General features: G+C 41.0%; 1 protein-coding gene across 1 annotated transcript in view; it reads left to right on the top strand.

Moving 5' to 3' along the window:
* Positions 1-25,384, top strand: part of LOC126177114 (carcinine transporter-like) — a 668,824-nt gene that overhangs the window by 88,259 nt on the left and 555,181 nt on the right. The gene's annotated exons all lie outside the window — the stretch shown is intronic.

Genomic DNA, 25,384 nt, shown 5'->3' with positions numbered 1-25,384 from the left:
TCTTACGAGCTGCAGCTACAGTCTCCAGCAGGAAACGAGTTACTAATTGAAACCTCTGTAATACTTCGTAGTTGCGCTTTTAAACACATTCATGCTCTCGATCACAGGTGACAAAGTTAAAGCCGTCACACAAACCGTGCATCCGAACGTGGAGCTTTGAATGTATCGAGTTTCTGTGGCCACAGAGTGAAATCCCACGCTTTCCGAACGTGCAGGGCGATAAGTAGCATGCCAGATATTCTGAACGTGCGTTTGAGCGTTGACTAATGAGGTGGCAGAACTGCACCTTACATGACACGCCATTTCTCTTCAGCAATGAGTTGTGAGGCGCAGTATTGACTTTCAGTTGAAGCCCATATGTATATCATCGGTTTCTGAGCAGCAGCAAATTGAGGATCTCTCGAAAACCTGTCGTTAGTTGTATGATTTGTTGTAATAAAATGACGAGAAACGTCATGTTTGTGGTTAAAGAATTATTGTAACTTGCATATTATGAGAGTATGTCGTTGAGGAACCATCAAAATCGCATTGTTATTGGTAAAATTTGATGTAATTAAATTTCAGTTAGTAACATAGCTACGATGAAAGCTTTCGGGAGGTGATAAGATACTAAGTATGAACACCAAACACTGGTGGTTGTTTTAGCGAAATGAGTTGCGTCACTGATTCGTAAGAAATAGTGTAAAGTGTTGAAGGTTCGCTTTCCACTAGACCCAAATACTTTTTTTACTAAATTTCGCGTTTTTAATAGGATCTTATACTTGCTTTCGATGTTATGTTATTATAAGTGCGCGCCTTTCGTGGAGTGAGTCTGTTTGATTGGTTTTATCTACAGGACAGCTGGAACTACGTGGGGCGGCGGGTTTATAACAATAATAAACCACAGGAAATATTAGAATATTGTTCGCCGTCTTTTATGAGATCCTGGAAACTATTTCTGTGGTCAGCCAGCCCACTGAAGGAAATGTTTCTATTCTCTACTTACTCAGCGGGATGAGGACCATGATTATATATGATTTTGAGCTCTAATTGATAGATATATTTGGTAAATTTTCACACGCACGACATACTAATATTCATTGTCCTAATACTAATAATAAATTTCTCTATCCTAGACAGCACTATGAGCAGTTCAGAGGCGACCTCTACGGTAAGTTCCCATCAAATGGTCTTTCGCTCTGACTCCTGATAATCGAAATAACTTCTGCCACAAAAGGGGAAAATAATTATTACCACTTGCCACACGCATTTGTTCACATTACAAATTTGTTAAGGTTACAGTTGCTTCCGCGAAATCTAAGCGCTGCAGGATGGCGTACAGTCCTCGCGATTGCACTTCCTATTTGTACCGAAAACATGAGTTCATTTGCGGTCTGGCTGTGACGTCATCCGAGGAGTCGCTTACTCCAGCGTTTCACTGACGTGGACCGTATGGTAGCTGGGCGCGAAGAGAAGTCAAGTCCTGCCTCTCAGGCCGTATTTATACACGGACGCTGCGGACGGTCCAGGGAACATCTGCAGTTATGCAATCCATGCCCAGAGTAGTACCCTTTAAACGGCTCTAAGGTTAAGTTGGTTAAAATCACAGAAAAACTTTTAACTCGCCTGCATTAAAACTTTGCCGTCTGGAATTCTTGGAACGGAACTGACAGTAGAACACGACCTCTGAACTACAACTTTAAGAAACCTTGTATTGGTTGTCATTAACATCAAGGTCTTGAAAGTTGTTATAGCTCTATTATTTAATAGGTCTCATCACGATAAGAACTTTGTAGATTAATAAAACAGGTATCACCATGGGTTTGGTGTGGGGTGGCGGAGGGGTGTGTGGACTGCTGTGGCCTATTTTGGGGTTGTGAACCACTGTGGACTACAGCGGAACGAAGCCTCTCCATCGTTTCTAGGTTCCCAGTTCAATACACAATATAACAGATACTTAATCCACTACAAATCAGAACATTTTTGTTCCAAATTTTGTTTTCAGGAAATTACTTAGAAGCCACTAGAGATAGATTAGTGGTGTGACGTAGTTACTATTTTTATGTTGAACTGAAGTTTCATACAAATTTTCATATTTCTAAGTCTAATATTTAGTGCTTTAAATTTTTCTTAAAAACGTGGATGCTGACCAAAATATTGCTCTAATCAAACCAAAATTTGTAACAGCTAATTTTGACACACATATGCATATTCTGATCAGTTTTTCGGTAGGGAAAGATGTTCATCTGATCAATCTGAGATTTGGCACTCTAAACATTAATGTACTAAAACACATGCTGACAAAATTAGGAAAAACAACTTTCATTCTTAAATTGTGGTACAATACTTGTAAGCCACTCACAGACGCGTTAAGGTGACATGGCGCTGCCAGCAGTGAACTGGGGTAAGTCCCGGAGCACTCGCTCGCCTTTGTATCTCATACACGATACAGCTCTTGTTTCGTCACAACTACTGGCAGCCTTTTTTTCTTTCAAGTTTTGTATTTCGTATGGAAGCGAAACATGGACGATAAATAGTTTGGACAAGAAGAAAATAGAAGCTTTCGAAATGTGGTGCTACAGAAGAATACTGAAGATTAGATTGGTAGATAACATAACTAATGAGGAGGTATTGAATAGAATTGGGGAGAGGAGGAGTTTGTGGCACAACTTGACTAGACAAAGGGATCGGTTGGTAGGACATGTTCTGAGGCATCAAGGGATCACAAATTTAGCATTGGAGGGCAGCGTGGAGGGTAAAAATCGTAGAGGGAGACCAAGAGATGAGTACACTAAGCAGATTCAGAAGGATGTAGGTTTCGGTAGGTACTGGGAGATGATGAAGCTTGCATAGGATAGAGTAACATGGAGAGCTGCATCAAACCAGTCTCAGGACTGAAAACCACAACAACAACAACATGTTGTAAGGATTCTGCTACAGAATAGGAACAGTGATCAAGTAAGAATGACCTCTCAGTTTTACTAAATGACGAGAATGATGAAATAATTTTTATCTTATGTGGAGAACTACAGTCAATTTGTATCCCACTATTTGAAATGCCTCTCTAGATCCTTTTCTGGATCTGAAATTAAATTGGTCTTCTTCTAGGTCTCCCTCAATTTTCTTTTTTATTCGATTTTTTATTGTATTTAACATTATTTTGGAAGTGTGGGATACTAAGGAGATAGTTCTATAGTTCTCACAGTGCAGAGCATTTCCTTTTTTTTTTTGGATTATTACTGTTTTGCTGTTAAGCAAATCTGTAGATCGTTCTTTTCCATCTTCATAGTACTCTTTAATTAGTTTATATAAGTATTCTTTTGTTGATTCTCCAATTTCCTTCAGTATTTCTGCTGGGATGTCATCTGTGCCTGTCGCTTTGCCATTACTTAGATCATTCAAAGCACTGTTGAATTCCTCTTTCGATGTAGGTGGCCCTATCATGTGGAAATCCACACTGCTCTCTTCTTCCAGAATTTCCCCCTCATTAGCAATATCTTCTCCTTCATATAGTTCCTCAGGTCACCGTTTTTATTCTTGTCCATGTTTGTTTTTGTTCTTGAGTTTATCTGGAATGATTTCATTTTAGAGTAGGCTCTATCAATTAGACCTCCACTTAGACCTTGTTGAATTTTCTTAAGTTTGTTGTGCATCCACTTTTCTTTTTCAAATCTACATTTCTGTGTGGATGGTATTAGAAAGACGAATTGAGTTAATAGGAAAACCTATTTGACCTTTATAGATTTACAAAAAGCATTTGACATGTTTAATTGGAAATTGTTATTCCGAACAATGAAGGAAATAAATCTTGATTGGAAGGACAGAAGATTTATCTGGAACCTGTATAAAAGGCAGGAAGCAGAGATAGAAGTGAATGGTGTGAATAAGAAAGCAAAAATAAGGAGGGGAGTAAGGCAAGGATATCCATTATCACCATATTTGTTCAAATTATTTATTGAAAAAACCATTGAAAAATTGGAAAGAAAAACCAAAGGAATTAAAATTAAGGGGGAAGGAATACATTACATCCATTTTGCAGATGATAGAGTAGTACTTGCTGATTCAGTAAAGGAAATGGAGTTTATGTAGCTAAAATTTGCCAAAATCGTAAGAGAATTTAATCTAAAAATAAATAAGAAGAAAACAAAAACTATGGTAGTAGGGAAGACAAACGAAAATGATAAAGGTAATATTAAACTAAAAGATGATGTTCTAGAGTAACTTGAGAACTTCTGTTATTTGAGGAGTACAATCGCTGACGACAATAAATGTATCACAGATATAAAAATAGCCTTGGCAAAGCAAGCTTTCCAAAATAAAAGGAATTTAATAACAGACAACCACATAAGCCTAGAAAGTAGGAAAACGTTCGCCAAAACTTTTGTCTGGAGTGTCTTAACATACGGATGTGAAGAGTGGACTCTGGGAAGGCAGAGAAAAAGAGGCTGGAAGCAATTGAAATGTGGATACAGAGAATAATGACGAAAACAAGCTGGGTAGATAGAAAAAGTAATGAACAGGTCTTAAGAGAAGTAAATGAGAACAGAACGCTGTTAAATTATATAGGAAGAAGAAAATCAAAAATGATAGGGCACATAATGAGACACAACCAGTTCCTAAACAATGTATTTGAAGGAAAAGATTTAGGGAAAAAACCAAGAGGCAGGCCAAGAGCAACGCATTTTAATAACATCAAAGAAGATATGGGGATAAAATCGTATGAAGAATTGAAGAGGATGACAATGGAGAGAGGGACATGGCTAAATCGACAAGGCATAGCCTTTAGTTTATGACGATGATGATATTTGAAATGGAATACATTTAAACCAAAGTCCTTATTAATTAGACACCATACTTTTCTTTTGCTTTAAAAAATGTCCATGGATATTGACTTTTTATTTATGTATACTAAAGACAATAGTTATTTCTATCATGCACTGGAATCAGTAACACCTGCTGTGTATACATGAATTTAAATTACGTTCCTATCACTTTCAGTTTGGGAGGTACAACCCTTCAAAGTTTCGGGGGCAGACACCACACGCTGTACATAACACATGGCTGTGTAGTGGGTGATGGATGTTCTGGCGGTGGGAAGTTGATTTAAATGAGATGTTCAAATGTGTGTCCATGTTCCTGAATGCACAATGCAGTGTACCTTCTAAAGGATCTGCGGACGAGATGTAACATCGCCGGTGTCACAAAGCAACATTCGTCCTCGATGCGCCGTATTAGATCATCTGGGGATGTGGGCTCATTGATACAAACAGGATCCTTTAGGTATCCCAACAAAAAGAAGTGTAATGGTGTTAAATCAGGCAACCGTGTGGGCCATGAATGAGGACAATGGCGCCCCAGCCACCTTCCTGCAAACCTGTTGTTTAGTTCTTCCACAACAGCACACGCAGAATGGGCTGGGTGACCATCGTGCTGCATCCACATATGGACTCTCATTTGTAAACACACATTTTCAAGGAGACCACCCAAACTGTCGACTGTAAACGCGTGATATAACTTACCTGTCAGCCTACCTGGGAAATAGTGTTGACCGATGATCTCATCCCCAAGGATTCCACACCACACATTAATAGACCAACTACGTTGATCGTCGACAGGTCGTACCCACCGAGGATTGTCTGCGGCCCAGTAGTGCATGCTATCGCTATTCACTGCACCATAATTTGTAAACGTAGACTCATCAGAGAACATAACTCCTTGTAAAGACACCAGCGCAAAATTACGCAAGGCCCATTCACAGAATGTAACTCTCGCACGGAAACTGTTCCCATGCAGCTCCCGGGTCAGTGACAGGCGGTACGGGTGAAACCTGTGGTCGTGTACTATATGCCACACAGATGTGAGACTGACACCAGCAACTGCAGCAACTGCTCGTAAGCTGACATGAGAATCGTGGTGTACTGCAGTTACGAGTAAAACTTACACCTCCATCTCCTCACTTCTTGCAGTTCTTCGTCTGTTACTGCGGCGAATTACCAAGCTGCCTGTTTCCCGAAGTCGTTGTTCGGCACGTAAGAATGTAATGGCTGCTGGAGCTCTTCGCTTAGGATATCTCACAGTTTACGCCATGGCTGCTTCAGTGGCATCATGTCGGCACTCGCCGAGCGTCAGCAACATGTCAACATACTCGTTGCTCATGTGTGCCATGTTCACCCCATGTCAGTAACTGTGATATATTGAGCCCCGTTTGTTTGTGTGGCTTATACAGCCGTGTGCGGTGACAGTCGGCAGTCTAACAGCGCATCTAGGAAGCTTCTCGCTCCGTGGCACCGGCGACGTTACAACTCGGCTGCACCACATTTAGAAGGCGCATTGCGTTATGCGCAGCGTGTGTGGTATCTGCCCCGGAAACTTTTAAGGGTTGTAGCTCCCAAACTAAAAGTGATAGGAATGTAATTTAAACTGATGTATACACAGCTGGTGTTACTGATTCCAGTGCATGATAGAAACAACTTTTGTTCCACTTAAAAAATTGTATCTTTTTGCTGTAACTCTTTGGATAATAGCACAGTAAACTATGTTCGTAGCTCCGCAGACAGTGTAACGTATATTATGGTGACCTACCGCAATAAATATTTCCGTCGCCTATTACTTCGTAACTTACGAGTACAGAGGCAAACACATTTAGTGAAACATCCTGTATGTAAGTACAATCTAACTTCTGCATCATTTCAGTGCTGTAATGTGTTCATTGTAAATAAGTATTGTAGCAGTTCTATTATATGTTTGTTACCTTATAAATAAAAAACATTTTTTAAATTTTAAATTCAGTGCATTAATATGATCTTAGTAAATGAGTGCTTATAAAATGATACTTTCATGTAGTATTCATTTAAAAAAATGACGATAATTCCACTTGGAATCTGTGGAAGGTACATTAGCTTATTTGTTTCAGTTGTAAATTTTGTCATGTATTATTGTTTTTCTGACATGTTCTACATCCTGCAGGACCTCTTCACTATGGATCAATTGTAATGAAAATAAATCTAATCTAATCTATCCATGATTTGGAAATTAATAAATCTAAGTGAATTTTCTGCTCGAAGGGGTTGTCTTGGTTGTCGAAGACTGACATTATGTTAACAAGGTTCTGTTTGGACAAACATGTCTTCATAGGTTATCGTGCCATTCACTTGCCAGTTAGGTAGACAAGCGCCACCTTCTTTTGCTTATTACTCCAAGACTCATTAACATGAGAATTATGTTACAGTGCTGTCTTACAAACGCCAGTTCGGAATGTTTGTCCCATTTCATGTGGCGTCAACAGACACAAGACTAACGTTTAGTTAGTGATACGAGGCTTCACTCTCCTGTGCCACAGGCCTCTCCACTTCGGAAGTGAGCAGTTGTGTGAGTGTTGAGTACAGCATTCTCTCTGTAGGGATGGAGAAAGACTGTCACAACAGCGAAATGAAAACACTAAAGGTCCATACAAAGTTCTTATTGCTTATTGTGAGTGGCGTGGGTGCTATTCTGTCATTCTGCACAACGGATTAATCTGAGATGTACCCTTTACCCTGTGGCTCCTGCAATCGCTTATTGTGAGTGGCTTGGGTGCTATTCTGTCATTCTGTGCAACGTATTAATCTGAGATGTACCCTTTACCCTGTGGCTCCTGCAAGATGCAATTTCCACCCCCACACTACTACAGAAGTCAGACAGACGCTCCTAACGTTCCAAAGAGAAATGCCTGAAAAACTTTCAGCAATAAATGTCTTCTGGAGTCGTCCGCTGTAAGGAAATGACACAAAAATTCACAAAATTTCTTTTGTAACTAGTGGGATACTTGGGTACTGGAGTAGTGCTAGCTAGTGTAAGAAAAACATGAAACTAACGAAAACTATTATTTATTTTGCAAAAATTCTGAAAAATCACAATGGCAGTTTTAGTTATGAACTGAACAAATTATTTACAGGTTCTTTTCGGAATGTGAAGTTACCTCTTAAGGATAGGATTCGCTGATGAAATTTCTATACAAACTTTAAGTTTGTTATTGACTTGGCAAATAGCTGAGAGCCGCACATACTCAACTTGAATAATTATCTGTTAGAATGTTGCTAGGTACGATCGAGGCTGTCGCATGTGAAATGCAGTGAAGTGTACTGTTGTGGAGGAAATATGGGGCTCACAAGAGCTGTAGCGCACAGTACCGTAAGCTGCGATAATTGCTGTCTGCGCTGCTCGCTGCTGACAAATAAGATAACTCTCGTTCTGTCTGGATTGACCTTCGCCAATCAAACTCTCCCTATGCCTTGATGAAGTCAAGGACTCCTGTTCGCCCCTAGTCTAGCTATTGGCGTGATACACCGGTCAGATCACCCGTCCACCATGATGCCACTCAAAAATTCGCTCACAGGCGTTTAGCTATAACTCTGTCCGTTCACACCACACAATAAGTGTGGTGGCCAACACAGTGAACAATGCTTTATTGCCAGGACTCAATATAGAGTCGCACTCCGATTCGCTCTTGACAGAGGTGCTCTCCCAGTGAAGTACTGAGAAGAGACTTGTTCCTCGCTCTTTGAGTACACGTACGAGCGCACACGCTCTCGTTACATGTTCTCGCTCCAAGAGCGACAACAGAACGGCCCCGCTCCACGCCAGATGTGAAGGGGTATATCTTTCGGTCTCTTCCATTACTCCTTCAGCTGAAGGCATCAGAAATACGTCTGACAATCAGCATTGCTCTTCTAAAACGGGAGAATGACATTTAGTTTAAGGCGACTAATGCGGAAATCTGTATCATCGGCATTTGGCGTTTGCTGTCCCCCTGTGAAAATCTCTGAAACTGTGTGCTATGTTGTAAAGAATGCGTAGGCTGGGTGCTCCCACACAATATAGCGGAATTTGCTTTTAAGCCGAACACGGGGTCGTTCTTCCTTTCACTTGGGCAAACGCTGTCTGCTCTATGGGCGGTCACTGGCCAACATAGATAGGCTAGGTCGTCCTCTGAAGGGACCAGCCCCCCGGCATGCGGTTTGCATCTCCCGAACTAAAAGCCCCTGCGACCATCGTTTCTTGAATGTGTGTGTACGCCAGCCTCAAGTATTTCAAACAAAAAACCCCTGTGACTGTCTTGTCTTGAATGTGTGTGTGTGTATGCCAGCCTTGAGTATTTCAATCTCGGAGCGCATTTGCGATTTATTAGTTATTTGCATAACGTTTTCATGAATTCATACATTGACTTTATCTTATCGAGTTTGGGTTCGAATGAAGCGTCTTGATGTGCGGAATATGATTGTGAGGGCGGAATATGTAACCAATGAAGGTCAGGAGACCACAATGTCTTACATTATGTCTATAAGCGCACTTCCATTTTACAAGCGCTTTTGCAAATTCTGCACGTGTGACGCGTTAGCCACCTGAAGCGGATGTGCATTAGTTGTACTCTACGTTTCACATCGTTTTCGTGAGATATTCTGAAGCTGCAGTGCTCATCTTTGGCACGTTCGTGTAAAAAGGAACGAAAAACCAGCTAAGTTGCAAAATCTGTGGAAGTTGCATGGCTGTTTAAATGTACTTACCTTTATATGCTGAGTCCAGGAATTTCCTTTCCCTTAATCACTTGCGTCACATAGATTCATTTCGAAAACTTGGGGACAAAAACTTGATGTAAAATTTAACCGTGTTTTCCGTGTTGATTATAGCAAAACTCGTGTGGGTATCGTGATGTGACGAGTAGTATTTGTACGTCGATTGTAAACTTAACCTGTTCTTTTCAGGAACGTGACATATTGTGTAGTAGTATATCGCCCACTGTAACTTCAGTTGTTCTCTTCATACACTTTTACCACAGTATCCTCGTTCACAACTAACAGTTTCCAAATTGCATCACATATTTACGTGAAAAAGACATATTTTTGAGAAGTTCTGGGATGCTTGCAAATATTTTCCTAATTTACGAGTGTGCTGCTTAACCTGTTCCATAATGAATCGGTGTCTGTGATTTAGAGTTACTGCAAATAAGTAACAAATGGTCTCACATTGTTATCTATTTTAATAGGAGTGTATACTGCCCGCATTTATCGTACATTGCTGCCGTATAGCGTCATAAAGCGAAAAACGTTGAAGAGAAACAATAAAACTTGTACCAATTTTTCAGTTGTTGAAGAGAAACAATAAAACTTGTACCATTTCAGTTGTGGAAGATATTTCGTTTTTGGCTATAAATCACTTTAGTTCCAAAACGCCACTGGGAAAACTTGTAGCATATCAGACACACAAATTAAAAGAGAATCGGCAATCCTAGTATAAAGTTATTTGTTTATTATTCTGCAAAACACTGCACCAGGCATAAGTTATTTGTTTACTGTTCCTTAAAATATTGCAGCAGGTATAATACAGCCCCACTGTGTTTGCTGAGTTGACGGCTGGAAATCGCCCTGACTAACTGCCAGGTGTTCATAAGCTACTTTGGATGGGTGTGTTGGGAGGGCTGCCAAGAGTTGTGTAACAGAAACATCAAAGGTATCTGAAGTACCTCTGCTGTGCATATTGTCTCTCCTGGTGTAAATACAGTACGCATCACTAAGCGGCTCTGCAAATTGAGTCTTATGATATACTTATAAGCAGTTGGTAGTCCTTAAACAATTCGGAATTTCTCTCCCACTCTTCACCCAGTTGGATGTTTCAGCCATTGCGTCTTCACTTACTTGACTCTGTTACTTGCTTAGATTATGAACGTTTTAGGCCAGAGGTCCTCCACCTCCCTTAAGGTTGTGACAAGAGAGACGGCCCTGTACTCTAAAAATATAAAAGAATTTCTTTTCAGAAAAGAGGTCAGCCACTTCTCACGAAACTCTAAGTTGTTTATATATTGCTGACTTCTTGGAGTACGAGGTTTTGGCCCAAAACAAACTTCCTGTGAAGCCTGCTTGAACCCGATACCACGATACCTCTTCCTGTAAGAATTACTACTCTCTCCAAGCGATCGTTCCGACACGAACTTCAAGCCTGTACGGCTTCGGTGACCCTGTAAGTGTCCAGCAGCGCAATTCCAGTAACCTGAGAGTGACAGTGATACGACGCTGTCGACTGATACCTCAGAAATCGCAGAAACAACAGCTGAACACTTCACTAGCAGCAATTTGATCCAATCTGGGACGTAAGAAATGCCATAAATTTCATTATAGAGGCTTGCATCAGGCAGAAACGGAGTAAATAAGCACAAGCTGTTATTAAAAAGGAAAAGCACAATAAATTTCCGTGAAAGTAAACAAGTGCGAATATGTATTTATTATGCTGATTAAAATTAAAAATATACGACAATCTGATCATCCTCATTGCATACATTCATGCTGTCTGCAAATACAAGGCCTGATGTATCACTGTTATGTTAGAGATTTTTGATGATAAATAAAAATCGTTTATACAGTATCACGCTATCTGGCCCATAACAAACCATATAGCAGGTTATATCAAATAAATTATGTGACAGGTCGCATGTCTATTTCACAATTTATTAGTCATTTTTTGTTTGTATTATCTCGTTGATAAGCAAGTTACTTTAATAAAATCTTTAAACTGCTTCGCATACGTCACTGCAGACTTTAAAAACTACTTCATTTGAAGCAGCTATTATTCGTAAATGTCTGCTGTTGCTAATAACCAGAGTATTAATGCTAGTCGTTTTAAGGTTATGTCACTCGCCAGTAATTACTGTTCTGCTTTTAAATTTCCTTCTCAGTTGTAATTAGAACCCAGCAAAAAGTGTCAACATACTTGTGTTGAATGCTAAGCTCTAAGTTCAGTTCAGTGCTCAGTGTGTTATCTCCACACTTTTCACCTTTAGTACATTTCCCGACATTTTAGCAGAACAAACCGTACCGATATTACAGAATGAAGCGTTTTCCAGTGATCTTAAATGCGGGGTATCACTAAAACATCGTATTTTGGTAGTTCGTAAGCGTAAATACGGAAACCTCCAAATATGGCACATTAGCTTCGCACAGGTACGAATACATTGTGAATGTTAGTCCCAGTTTCAGAGGCAGAATTCTTGGAACCCAAAATATCTTGGTGTCAGCATGAAGCGTACACTATGCTTCAAACAACACCTTCTTAAGTTAGCTCAAAAGTTGAGGACTCGAAACAACATCATCCATAAGCTGTGACGAACTACGTGGGCATCTTCAGCAACCACCCTGCGATTTTTAGCTCTGGGTTTGGTGCACTCAAGTGCTGAGTATTTTGCACCTGTTTGGACGAACAGTCATCATACAAGGCTTGTTGACACCCAGCTGAATACGACAATGCGCATAATATCTGGCGCAATCAGATCTACTCCAGTTTATTGGCAACTGTACTGTCCTTACGAGGGAATTCCACAAGATCTCCAGGAATTCTAACCTACCCGTGCATAGCGATCTGCCAGTTTTAAATCGTAAGAGACTGAAATCACGCCATCCAGCTCTGTGCGATGCTGCTGACATGGTTGCTAAGGATTTCAAACTCCTTGAAGAATGGAAAGGTCTGTGGAAAGCAGTGACAGATGCTAAACTTCCAAGCAAGACCTGGACTACTCCCAACAGAATCCGTACCGGCCATGGCCGATGCAGGGAGGCTCTCTTGCTCTCTTTAAGTGGAAGAAACTGCCTGATCCAGCCTGTGACTGCGGGGCCCCACACCAGTCTGTTCACCACATTGTCAGTGAATGCAGGATTCGAGTCTACCACGGTGCCGAAGACGACTTCCTGCTAGCAACTCCAGATGCAATGCGTTGGATTGAAGGACTGGATATTCACTTGCAAAGCCAATCTTAAGTTTCTTGAGTGTAAATATGTACATATGTATACGTAATCTAATTTTATGATATGTCTGTTTTGGCCATACGCTAAATAAGAAAGTCCCAGAATCTGTTACAAAAGGCGAAGATGGAAAAAAAAATTACATACAGACTGTTCGGAAATTCCCGTGGCAAACTTCTAGGACTTGCAGAGGGGAGTTAGTACATAATATTTTGAATAAGAACCCATGTCCGGAAAAGTCATCCAACGACGCTGCAGAGCATCAAAGTTACAGCCGCCGGCGCCTGTAAATGAATATGTTTACAGGGTGATTGCGTCATGATGTTACAGACTCATAAAGATGATGGAGACGGATAAATGTATTAATTTGTTGTAAGGGTTCCTGATGTGGAAACGAACGAGTAGGAAGTTACAGGCGAAAATCATCCTGTTACCTCTGTCAGCGGAATACGTGTACCGGTACTATTGTTGCTAATAATGTGTGGTAGGCAACTTTCAGATGGGGTAGTACGGAACGAAACAAGAAAAAATGTCCAGCAAACATGGGATCTGAAATGCATCCTTTAGGACCTATGAGAACTTGCTCATCTCCAATAGTGTGAAACACCATCTCCTCGATTGAACATGTGCTCATAGCTCGAAAAGCATTACCATTCGTGAAAGTTGCCAACCCTACAATCTTAGCAGCAACAGTACTGGTACATGTATTCCGCTATCAGAGGTACCAGAACGGTTTTCGCTCGCAACTTTCGACTCATTCGTTTCTGGTACAAGAAATCTTATCTCAAATTCATAAATTTATTCTTCTGCATCAGCTCTGAAAGTTTGTAGCGTCATGACGGAATCACCCTCTACATACATTTACAGGCGCTAACAGCTGTAACTTCATCTACATCTACATCTACATGATTACTCTGCAATTCACATGATCTACATGATTACTCTGCAATTCACATTTAAGTGCTTGGCAGAGGGTTCATCGAACCACAATCATACTATCTCTCTACCATTCCACTCCCGAACAGCGCGCGGGAAAAACGAACACCTAAACCTTTCTGTTCGAGCTCTGATTTCTCTTATTTTATTTTGATGATCATTCCTACCTATGTAGGTTGGGCTCAATAAAATATTTTCGCATTCGGAAGAGAAAGTTGGTGACTGAAATTTCGTAAACTTCGAGGTTTTGTAGCTCGTTGGATGACGTTCCCACATATGGGATCATATTCAAACTATCATGTATTCTCTCTCCTCTATAAGTCCTAGAAGTTTGTAACGGGAATTACGGAGCATCCAGTATAGCTGGATGCGTAGCTACGTCTTTCGATACAATATCTCAACGTCCTTAGTCACATGGCCACTGTGAGCACTTTGGATATCCAACATTATTGTTTATCTTAGGATGTCCTGAAGCCTTTTACTGCCAATGCGTCATTAATTGACATTTTACTACGAGAAGTTGGTTCATGGGTGATGGGCCTGAGTATATATCTTTAATGCGCTATTCCCCTGACACGGCATACTGCAAGTTATAATACAAAACTGCAAAACGCCGTGAAACTAGTATGGCGAATGTCGCATCGAGTATCACGCTGGTATGACGTCACTTTCCATAGCAGCGTGGCGTACGGTAAATACAGGCCTAAAGGCACGTCTGTGTGGCGTCAGTAATGTACTGTTAACAGCTGGCCGATACAAATGCACGCTTTGTCAAAGATTTCGTGAAACTTCTTTGATAGAACTAATTCAGTGGAGCTATTACACGATCGTAAAATATTTCGTCATACTTCTTCTGGAACGGATGCCAAACATTTAACAACACCATAACCTGACAGCGAGCACATTGCTGGAAAAGAGAGAAATGGAAACGATTGTGGGCGAAACCGTGGATATGGAGTGTAGAAACTCGAAGTGTTCAGAAGAATTTGCTTCGTGAGCTACAGTGTGAGGACGTAAGCAATAGCGAAACTTATTTGACAATGGGCGAACATACATTTCAGTTTGCCTTCATGAAAGTGGCCCCCCATGTTTCTGTACACGATATTAGTTTAAGAAATGCCATTCCTCAATTTCATTCATCATAATCTATGTTTTTGGATAGCCTGGAACAGTGTCATTCACAGTTTAAATAACGAAACACAGCACTAGTTCCGTATTTTCTCATGCTTCATATCATGCTTTTCGAGAATTTATTCTCGTTATCAAAAGGAAATTTTCACTCAGGCATTTTATCTGGCGTTCGTATGTGTGATGTTCTGCCTTTCTGGCAGTGCAGTTATTTGATTATGATCAACAGCAATCGGAACGATTTGTTTTCAACGAGTTTCCGAAATATCACATGAAATACCTATGCAACTATTTGTATTTTATCGTGAGAACGAACTCTCACAAACCATAATGCAAATTGTGAAAAACTATATCTGATGTTGTGTTTCATTCTTTAATACATTGACTGCCATTGTGAAATTTGGATCATGCTTTGCTATACCACATTGAAATCACGAATATTACTTCTGAAGCCAAATAGATTTTTTGCATCAGATGTCTTCTTTTGAACATGTACGATTAAGTTACTTGATAAAACGTCAATTTATGACTGGTCTGGACTGTTAACAGATGTGAGCCATATATGGCTCACGTGGCCCAACAACTATATTTTAACACAATTATAACCTAAGGCCTTTGTTTGACAAGTTGTACAGCGCTAGAGTATTTACAACAGATGTTCCAAAAACGATTTCAGAAACGATCTTTGTGTACCATTTAACCATACGCTGAAGTTAGGCATCACCATGGCTACCAATTCTAAAAATATTGAGTGCTACGAACATAAGAGTGTTCAGTGAAGCCACCACTTTTAAACCCATAGTTGAAACGCATTATATGTGAGCCCTATGAGGCTCACGAGGCCTCTAAACACAACTCTGCATGAGAGCCAGTTATGGATCACGCGGCCCACAGTACAATGTATACGTAAACAAATATGGCTCACGTGGAGTCACAACCTGTGTAACTGGGGCCAACATTGGCTCACGTGGCAGTCAGTGTGTTAAACCATGAATGCTGTTACTGCTAATGAATGTCCCATGGCTAATTTAAGATTTTTAACTATATGTGAAAGCTATTCCTGCTTTCAACATAGTACTCGAGTCGCACAATGTACGATTTTACGTTTTATTCCAGAAACATGTGAACCAATATATCTAAATCACTTAATGAGGAATTTATGAAGATTATGTCAGGTCGTTTGGAGTACAAATAAAGACATTTATTTCCCTTAAGTATACTTTGAACACACTTCACATCTCCATCTCCTTCCACATCCTTTCTTTTTAAATGTAAGCTTAACGTCACTGGCAGTACAGCAAATTCGAATGCAGCTGATTGCCGCAACTATTTCTTCGTAAGGCCGCAACAGCTTATTACGGTTTTTGTAGTCAGCGTCCTTTGTGGTATGAAGACTTTCGTATTTTTCATACTTCGCAACGATCACCGTGGTGGTAGCCATGCACCAAATATACTTCGTCATTTTATAGATTAAATGCACCAACGCAGGCGAAGTGACATATAAACAATGGCCTCACTTTAACTTTTATCAAAGATCTTTGCTAAAAGCTTCTCTACTACATTGTCAAAAGATTTGATCAAAGGGCTTTGACACAGATATACATATGTCTGTGGACTTTGAATGAGTGTTTATCATGGGCTACGAACACAACATTGCTGACGTGACACAGGCCTGTGTTTATTGTTGGCCACACCAAAGCAGCTATTGGAAGGCGTGAGGAGTGGGGAGAGCCGCACAGGCTTCAGTGTTTGCTGTCGTTCCTCACACTGTGTCACTGGCCTAGCACATCCAGCTTGACTCAGTATACACTCAGCTGAGCTGCAGAGAAAGCTGCATGCGGAACCTCCTATAGTAAAGAGAAGGAATCGGTATAGAGGAAGACCTCTTACTTCTGGCAATCACTGACTATTCGTTACCCATTTTATAAAGCGATGGGAACTATGCACGGACAGTTATGACTATGAATCCAATTATGGTAAGTCTATGAGACGTGGCAGTCGGGAAACAGACTCCCATGCACCTTCACAGCTACCTCTAGTGAAAAATTTGTGCAGACGTAGTTGCAATAGGACTAATCATTGTGACTACATCCAGGAAATTTTTGTCACACAGATCTCCTATTCTCAAGGAAACAGCTTAACACTCATAGCATCCACTCTTTATGAAAGCCACCACATCCATTCACTCCAAATGTTGATGTAAGGGGGCTGAAAACTTGATTTTAGGGAGAACCAGTTCACAAACTTCATTCATCCCATTTACGAAACTTTACAACGTTTATAATATAGACACCTCCCACACTCATTCTTAGATACTCTTACTAATGTGCGTATCTTGCTGTGTCTGACTCGTTCTCCCTCTCACTCCAGTGACGGATACTTGACTACTCACATTCACTCTTTATTAGAGCAATTATTAACAAATCACTTTCACTCCTTACTTAAAAAGTTTACTCTCTCTACCAAGATTCACGCACATTCCAACTGCACAAGATAAGGCAAATAACATAAACAGCTATTGGAACTGAGACCTTTAAAAATTCAATTACAGATCAAGAATTGTCAATACATAGTTTCGTCACAAGAAACTGGAAATACAGCCTGAGCTTCATTTTCTCGATGAAACAGAAAACAATTACAAAAGAATGAAACATACTCAACATCAGGATTACATATTGAAAAAATCGTAAAAAATAGATAATTTTAAACGTAATGTCAATTAAGTGGCATATCAAACCATCTACATGAAATAAAGGCATTTAGCTAATTGTTTGGTGTGCCCAAAAAGTAAAAATACACTCCTGGAAATTGAAATAAGAACACCGTGAATTCATTGTCCCAGGAAGGGGAAACTTTATTGACACATTCCTGGGGTCAGATACATCACGTGATCACACTGACAGAACCACAGGCACATAGACACAGGCAACAGAGCATGCACAATGTCGGCACTAGTACAGTGTATATCCACCTTTCGCAGCAATGCAGGCTGCTATTCTCCCATGGAGACGATCGTAGAGATGCTGGATGTAGTCCTGTGGAACGGCTTGCCATGCCATTTCCACCTGGCGCCTCAGTTGGACCAGCGTTCGTGCTGGACGTGCAGACCGCGTGAGACGACGCTTCATCCAGCCCCAAACATGCTCAATGGGGGACAGATTCGGAGATCTTGCTGGCCAGGGTAGTTGACTTACACCTTCTAGAGCACGTTGGGTGGCATGGGATACATGCGGACGTGCATTGTCCTGTTGGAACAGCAAGTTCCCTTGCCGGTCTAGGAATGGTAGAATGATGGGTTCGATGACGGTTTGGATGTACCGTGCACTATTCAGTGTCCCCTCGACGATCACCAGTGGTGTACGGCCAGTGTAGGAGATCGCTCCCCACACCATGATGCCGGGTGTTGGCCCTGTGTGCCTCGGTCGTATGCAGTCCTGATTGTGGCGCTCACCTGCACGGCGCCAAACACGCATACGACCATCATTGGCACCAAGGCAGAAGCGACTCTCATCGCTGAAGACGACACGTCTCCATTCGTCCCTCCATTCACGCCTGTCGCGATACCACTGGAGGCGGGCTGCACGATGTTGGGGCGTGAGCGGAAGACGGCCTAACGGTGTGCGGGACCGTAGCCCAGCTTCATGGAGACGGTTGCGAATGGTCCTCGCCGATACCCCAGGAGCAACAGTGTCCCTAATTTGCTGGGAAGTGGCGGTGCGGTCCTCTACGGCACTGCGTAGGATCCTACGGTCTTGGCGTGCATCCGTGCGTCGCTGCGGTCCGGTCCCAGGTCGACGGGCACGTGCACCTTCCGCCGACCACTGGCGACAACATCGATGTACTGTGGAGACCTCACGCCCCACGTGTTGAGCAATTCGGCGGTACGTCCACCTGGCCTCCCGCATGCCCACTATACGCCCTCGCTCAAAGTCCGTCAACTGCACATACGGTTCACGTCCACGCTGTCGCGGCATGCTACCAGTGTTAAAGACTGCGATGGAGCTCCGTATGCCACGGCAAACTGGCTGACACTGACGGCGGCGGTGCACAAATGCTGCGCAGCTAGCGCCATTCGACGGCCAACACTGCGGTTCCTGGTGTGTCCGCTGTGCCGTGCGTGTGATCATTGCTTGTACAGCCCTCTCGCAGTGTCCGGAGCAAGTATGGTGGGTCTGACACACTGGTGTCAATGTGTTCTTTTTTCCATTTCCAGGAGTGTACATAGTTGTAAATCAAATTACGAATGGGAAGTAAAAACATGGGAGAATGAACATACAAGATTTTAAAGTTATGGAACATGAATTACATTCTCACCATCGGAAGACTTGACATAAAATACACAACAAAGATACCAGACTATACAGTCATTACACGGCTTATACAGGAATAAAATAATGACTCTAAAATCACACCACAGGCGATGTTGGCAAGAATGTCTTACCAGACTGGTAGTCACAATAGTGTCTACAATCACAAAGTAAATCATATACATATACATGTGTCAATGTTAATTACCAAGATGTAGATGTCAGCTCTAGAAATATAGGCAACACACATTATGAATCACCTATTCTAGGTGGCGTTTTCATTATATTCAAGGCCTCTCTTAGTTTGTCACACAAGTGTAGTTCATCGTATTTCACTTTGCATGAGACGACGACACACAGTTAGTGATCACTTAGATGGGGAGAATTTCACTTTCAGTTCTAACAGATGAAATTTAGTTCAAAATGATTTTCCCAAGGCTCAGTTCTGTTCAATGTTTGTCTAGCTTGCTCCCACTGGAGAACAACACCGAGTCATTCAGCACATAGTCTTCACTCTGTATATGGTTATTCAGAATGATCAAGATACATTTAAGTGCCCGTAAAAAATTTTGGTATGGAGGTAAGGTATTATCATATTATGTGTGCGGGAACAGCAACTCAACACGTCTTCCTATGTTACAGTGACTTCCATCAACATGACTGCTAGACCATTGGCGAAGGCATTTAACAAGGTTCCATCTACCAGACAATCCATTTACGAATGGGGAAAGACGAAAGCAGAGAGTGGATAGAGGTTCCTCAGAAGTCCACAAAAGTCCAAATCAATGTCTCGTGCCAGTCGCAAACTGGGAATACCATAGTCAGCTGTTTGGAGAGTGCTGAGAAAATTCCTGCAAACGAAATCGTGTCAGATTCAGTTCCAAGCCACTACAAGTCGCGAGACACATTTACAGAAACAGTTTTGCATTTTTATACTGTTATTGACTCACTCTTACAGAACTTGATGGCACAAAATGCCTTCTCCACTGGTCTAGCAACCCTGCTGCTGGATATTACAGCAACAAAAAAAATTTTAATTTCTGTTCGAATTTTTTAATTTCTGTTTCCATAGATAATCATCCAGTACCCTACCTAAATGAAAACTGTTTTTTCAATAACTTGAATATGTCTAGATCATTTTGAATAACCTTGAAGAATACCACAACACCATATGAATGTTATGAAGTTAAAGACAATTTCTGGTATCACTCATCTTTTATACATATACCAAACGTGTGTACATGTGAACAGCACCACAAGGTTTATGAACAGCTCAAGCGAGACATAGTCTTTTCACTTTCTCGAGTAGTACAGCTCGAATTACTACCTCATCTTGAAATGCCTAGCATTGTGTACATGAAATGTTCTCTTAAGTGACAGACCTCAATAGCTTGGTTTCTTAATGTCACTAATACTATTCACAGATGCCTTCTTATTGGGTAACAATTGCCTTAAAATGCTCCCCTCGTTATCCCACGAAGTGCACTAGCTTTATCCAGGATTTCCTGTGCAGGAGCAAGATACATTCAATTTACTGAGTCACTGAACAACAAAAAAAATGTCAATTGTCCTGATGCAAGCTGGCATGTAGACATCATAGTTCGAATGAACGTGTCTGGCATTGTCCGTTGTTACTTTCACTTTAGTGCACAGGTGAGTGCGCGGAATGTGATACTCCGTGGTCAACTTCTCCTGACGGTTTTTCCCTCGGGAGTCGCCCATCGCTGGTGACGTGCAGTCTGCTAGTGCTGCCTCAGTGATGCCCAAGAGAAAGACACGCTGTGGCACGTACGTCACAGCACGTGATACTCCAGGTCTTATGAGCTGCAGGGACAGTCTCCAACAGGAAACGAGTTGCTACCTCTACTCCGGTCTCACGCACTCCGTCGAGTGAGCACTTGCTCCCCACATCGAGCTTACCTAGTTCTGTGTGCGTGAGGAAATGGTAATGTTATTTATTTGACTTCTAAATGCTATGGTATTCTCCAACAATACATGAGAGTTGCAAGTCATTGTAATTTGAATTGTACAATATTTGGATGCAGTTTAGAGTGGCATGATTCAATAAACAAAACGCATTACACATGTATCATTTATTGATACTAGTACAGTTGAGATAATGAGAAGTTTGCTGATCACAGATTGCATACATTTTATCAGAATGACTTATATTAGCACCTAACACTATTGCTTGGCAAATATCTATTTTTTTAAACCATGTATCTTACTTTTAACCATTTTTTGATTATTCTCTCTGGTAGTATCAGCTGTGCGAAATGTACTGCTTCTGACACATATACAACTGACTGTTTTCGAGAAGAGTTAACACACCCTGAAGAGAGAGGAGTCTGGAGATTCTGTCTGCTCGATTGCTGCTCATATCTCATTGCTGTGGCGTGGAAGACAAGGTCTACCTATGCTGATTCATCAGGCTAGCCCAGTATCGATATCTGCCAACTGTGAGCTTCTGTCATAGTTCTACGGCTTAATGTTTTACATTTTACCATCACACATTTATTATTATTATTATTATTACTATTATTATTGTAAATAAACAGATACACTCTTGCTATAAAGTGCAATTGGGTGACATTAAAATTTATTTTCGTCCATTAGTACACATACTGGTGCGTTGAGGAATGCTACGCAACAAGAAAAATCGCGCCAACCCTACCCCTGGTCCTAGGATACCCACGTCATGGCATACAGTCAGACAAAATTGTGTAACTGTAATACAATTAAATCTGCACTTAGAGGAAGTGACTGAAAATGCTGCCACCTTGTGCCTGTACTCACAGTTTTTACTATCGATACAAATAATCGACTAAATTGTGTTTACGGGTGGTGGCCTAATGCAACATATTATCTATCTACTTATAATTTTAACTATTTAACTTGAAACGTGTGGTGTTGGTGTACTTGTATAAAATACCATAGAATGATTTGTAAACACTCCTTGCAGAGTGCTATTAGTCAAAAAACATTCAAGTTTTTATCATGTTTTTAACACATGCCAGAGCCTAGTGATGTCTTGATAACAGCTGAGCGCCTCTACCTCCAGGCAGCGAGACAGGCAAGTGCACTACTGGATGCTGCACAGTGTCATCTTGCTGACGGTGTGAAAAATTGTTCTGACTACCTTTTGTTACTACTATTGCAGACTCAGTGCACAATGTGATAGGTACTGGACTCTGGGCGTCACCAGATGCTTAAAAATGATACTGGTGGCTTCTGAGCTAGTAATCACCTGCAAAAGGCGCGTTATTAAAATACGTTTGGCATTCTTTGAACAGAGCCAAAGTGGCGTGTGGTGTGTGGATAGTAATCTGCAGATAATTGTCATTGTGTGGTGCAGTTCTCAAAGCATCAGAAAATTGTTCTTCTATTTTGTAACTGAGTATGTTGCATTCCACCATTATCCATATGATGGACTAGCACAAGCAACTGCACTGAAATTAATGCATTGTAACTCCAGGTCAACTGTGGTAAAATAGTATTGTCTACACACAGCTGGGAGCCTGTGCTATGTTGTCTAATACCATGAGAGTAGAGATAAGCGTATTGCTATTCGTTTAAGTAAGAAAAGGAATGTACTGTTCAGCCATAAATATGAGTCATTTCAACAAGAAAAATCATTCTGGTCTAAGATCTGCCAGCAGCAACTTCAACAGTGTCGACAGAATCAGGAGAAATGAAGCATCATAATGGAAATTTTATGATTATGGTTCATCAAAGCTAATAAACGACACCAATTTGACTCTAGTGACCTTACAGGTATTATTAAGGTGTGTTTTTTCGACGTTTTTATGTGTGTGTTCACTGCAGCTCTTATCTGATGACTAAATTCTTCTTCTTCTGTTGCAGACAGCCTGGTTTGTCAATGATGTATTTGCTGTACCTGCAAACACCACCACAGTCTGGACTGTTAGCATCATCAATGTGGTAAAGGCTGATGACACCAGGCCATCTGTCAATGCAGTCATGCTTTCTATCACCTGGATCATTTCACAACCATCATGGATGTTCACAGCATCAGGCATCGTTTCAACATCACTATGTACCTAGCAGCGTCAGCCCCTCTGCCCACTCTATTAGGGATCTTCTGGTAAATCACACAGCTGCACTGGACTACCGTGTGTTTGCTGGCGTTTGGGGACAGGACCTCAAAGGGCTGCGTTAACGACATGAATGTGGACAACCGAGATCCTGCAACTTTTCTCAATGGATGCCCAGGCATTCTGGAAAGGATAAGCCCTGAAGCAGTCAACGACCAGCAGTATCCCACCATTAAGTGTAAAGCAGTTCTGTATTGTGGGCTGGCACATCCTCTTATGGTGGGCAGTGATGCCACTTCTCCCTCAAATTTAGATGATGTACTTCTGCTGTTTAGTAAAAGTAGACTGTCTGAATTTGAGGGAGAAGTGCGTGATATACAGAGCAAGTCAATTGCACAGTGGTATGGAAAATGTGGCAAGAATATCATAATGGGCAATTTTTCTGAAACAAAGGAAACAGGGCCAGTGAATTAGCTGGTTAGCATACCAAACTTGTAAATTTGCTTTTATTCTCTGAGAGCGAGAAGCAACCTATACGTGTATGAAAAGCCTACTTTCCACCCAATTAAGCACAAAAAATGAGCAAGATAGTTGTTCCATAAATGCCTCAACCCTTTTACAAGGAGTGAGGTTCTAGAAAAGCACCTCACTGAATACTAAAGCCAGGAATTGGTACCTGTGGAAATGCCACCAACGATACAAAACTCTTAAAGGTTAAGAATGGTCATGAACAACAGTGATGTCCCTTCATTGCATATGCAGACTTCGAGTATCACCTGGTTCCTGAGGTGCATTGTGAAAGAGGCCCCAATGCCTCTTGTACTACCTTCACAGAATGGCAAGTACCATATCCAGCATCGTATCATGACCTATGTTCGTATGATTCCGATTGTAACAGAATCGAATCATATGTTGGAGGCAATCATATGGGAGAAGTTGATGAGGTTTATTGCAACAATGTTCATACGAATGAGTCGCAGGAGAATGCTGCATTATACAAGTGGGCAGCTGATGGTTATATCTGTGGACTGCCACTGGACAGAAAAGTGGATACTCCACAAAGAAACCACTGTAATCTAAGAAGAAAGTTCTGCACGCAGCCCACAATGCATGCAAGTTGAAGTTCCAACTGCCAGGACACATAGCCATCTTCTTCCAGAATCGGAGCACGTGCGATTGTTACTTCCTTGTTGAGCACTTGGGTGGTTCCGGCTTGAAAGATGATAGCATCAGCGTCATTCCATTAAACCTTAAAAAGTACATTTTATTTTTCAACCTAATCCATGCCAAAATTAAATCTCTACTTCTGCTTCATGCATGTGTTTCTTCAGAAACTCGCTGAGACAGTGCATCATGAGGTTGCGCATATCAACAGACCTGCATATGCCAATGATGCAAATTTTCAGCTTGTGGATTTGTGGTCTTTCTGTATGACTACCTGGCAATGGCCTTACTGCAGTGGATTCACATATTAAAGATGAATCTTTTTGTGAATCATGGTTTATTTGTTGAAAGCTTCTTTTTTGTTATGTCTTTTCCTTTAACTTATGAAAAATATATTCTCATGGTTTGTTTACCAATCTACTGTATTTGGCTCCAAATGTCACTTCACTTTATTAGAATGAATGCTTGCAGTAGTTAGGACTTTGAAATAAATTTAGTAGTGTGATTAAAACCGAATTTCAACTAACTGCCACCATACTTACTGCATACTCATTCACTCATGATTTTAGAACTGCATGATACATCTGAAATAAAGTACTGTGCTTACATTAAAAAATTTATCTATTCTGACAGAAGAGTACAAATCACAGAAGGTACACAACAAACAATCTGCATTTGAAGAATCTCTACTTCCACGGTGATTGTTACTGAATAAAACAAACTAATCATGTCTTATGATTTGACTGCCATATGCTGCACTGCCGTAGTTATAGAACTTGCTAGACAGTATTACTACTAGGATGCACATTGTTCTTTAACTCAGAATGCAAATAAACCAAATAATTATTTTTATGTAACCACAGTGACACCCATACTGTAAGGCCACGAACCCTTAGGGAACTATGACGCAGACATTGAAAACCCCTGCAGTAGACAATGCTACTGCTATGTAAGTTAATAGATGCAGAAAATAAGTGTACACATTTTTTGAGCTCACTATTTTTCTCCCTTTGCGTAACTTGCCTTAACAGTGACTTGCATGATTCAGTTG

The sequence above is a fragment of the Schistocerca cancellata genome, chromosome 3, assembly GCF_023864275.1.
Source record: "Schistocerca cancellata isolate TAMUIC-IGC-003103 chromosome 3, iqSchCanc2.1, whole genome shotgun sequence".
Classification (NCBI taxonomy): domain Eukaryota; kingdom Metazoa; phylum Arthropoda; class Insecta; order Orthoptera; family Acrididae; genus Schistocerca; species Schistocerca cancellata.
Note: the sequence above shows the minus strand (reverse complement) of the source record. Positions and strands in the feature narration are given on the sequence as shown.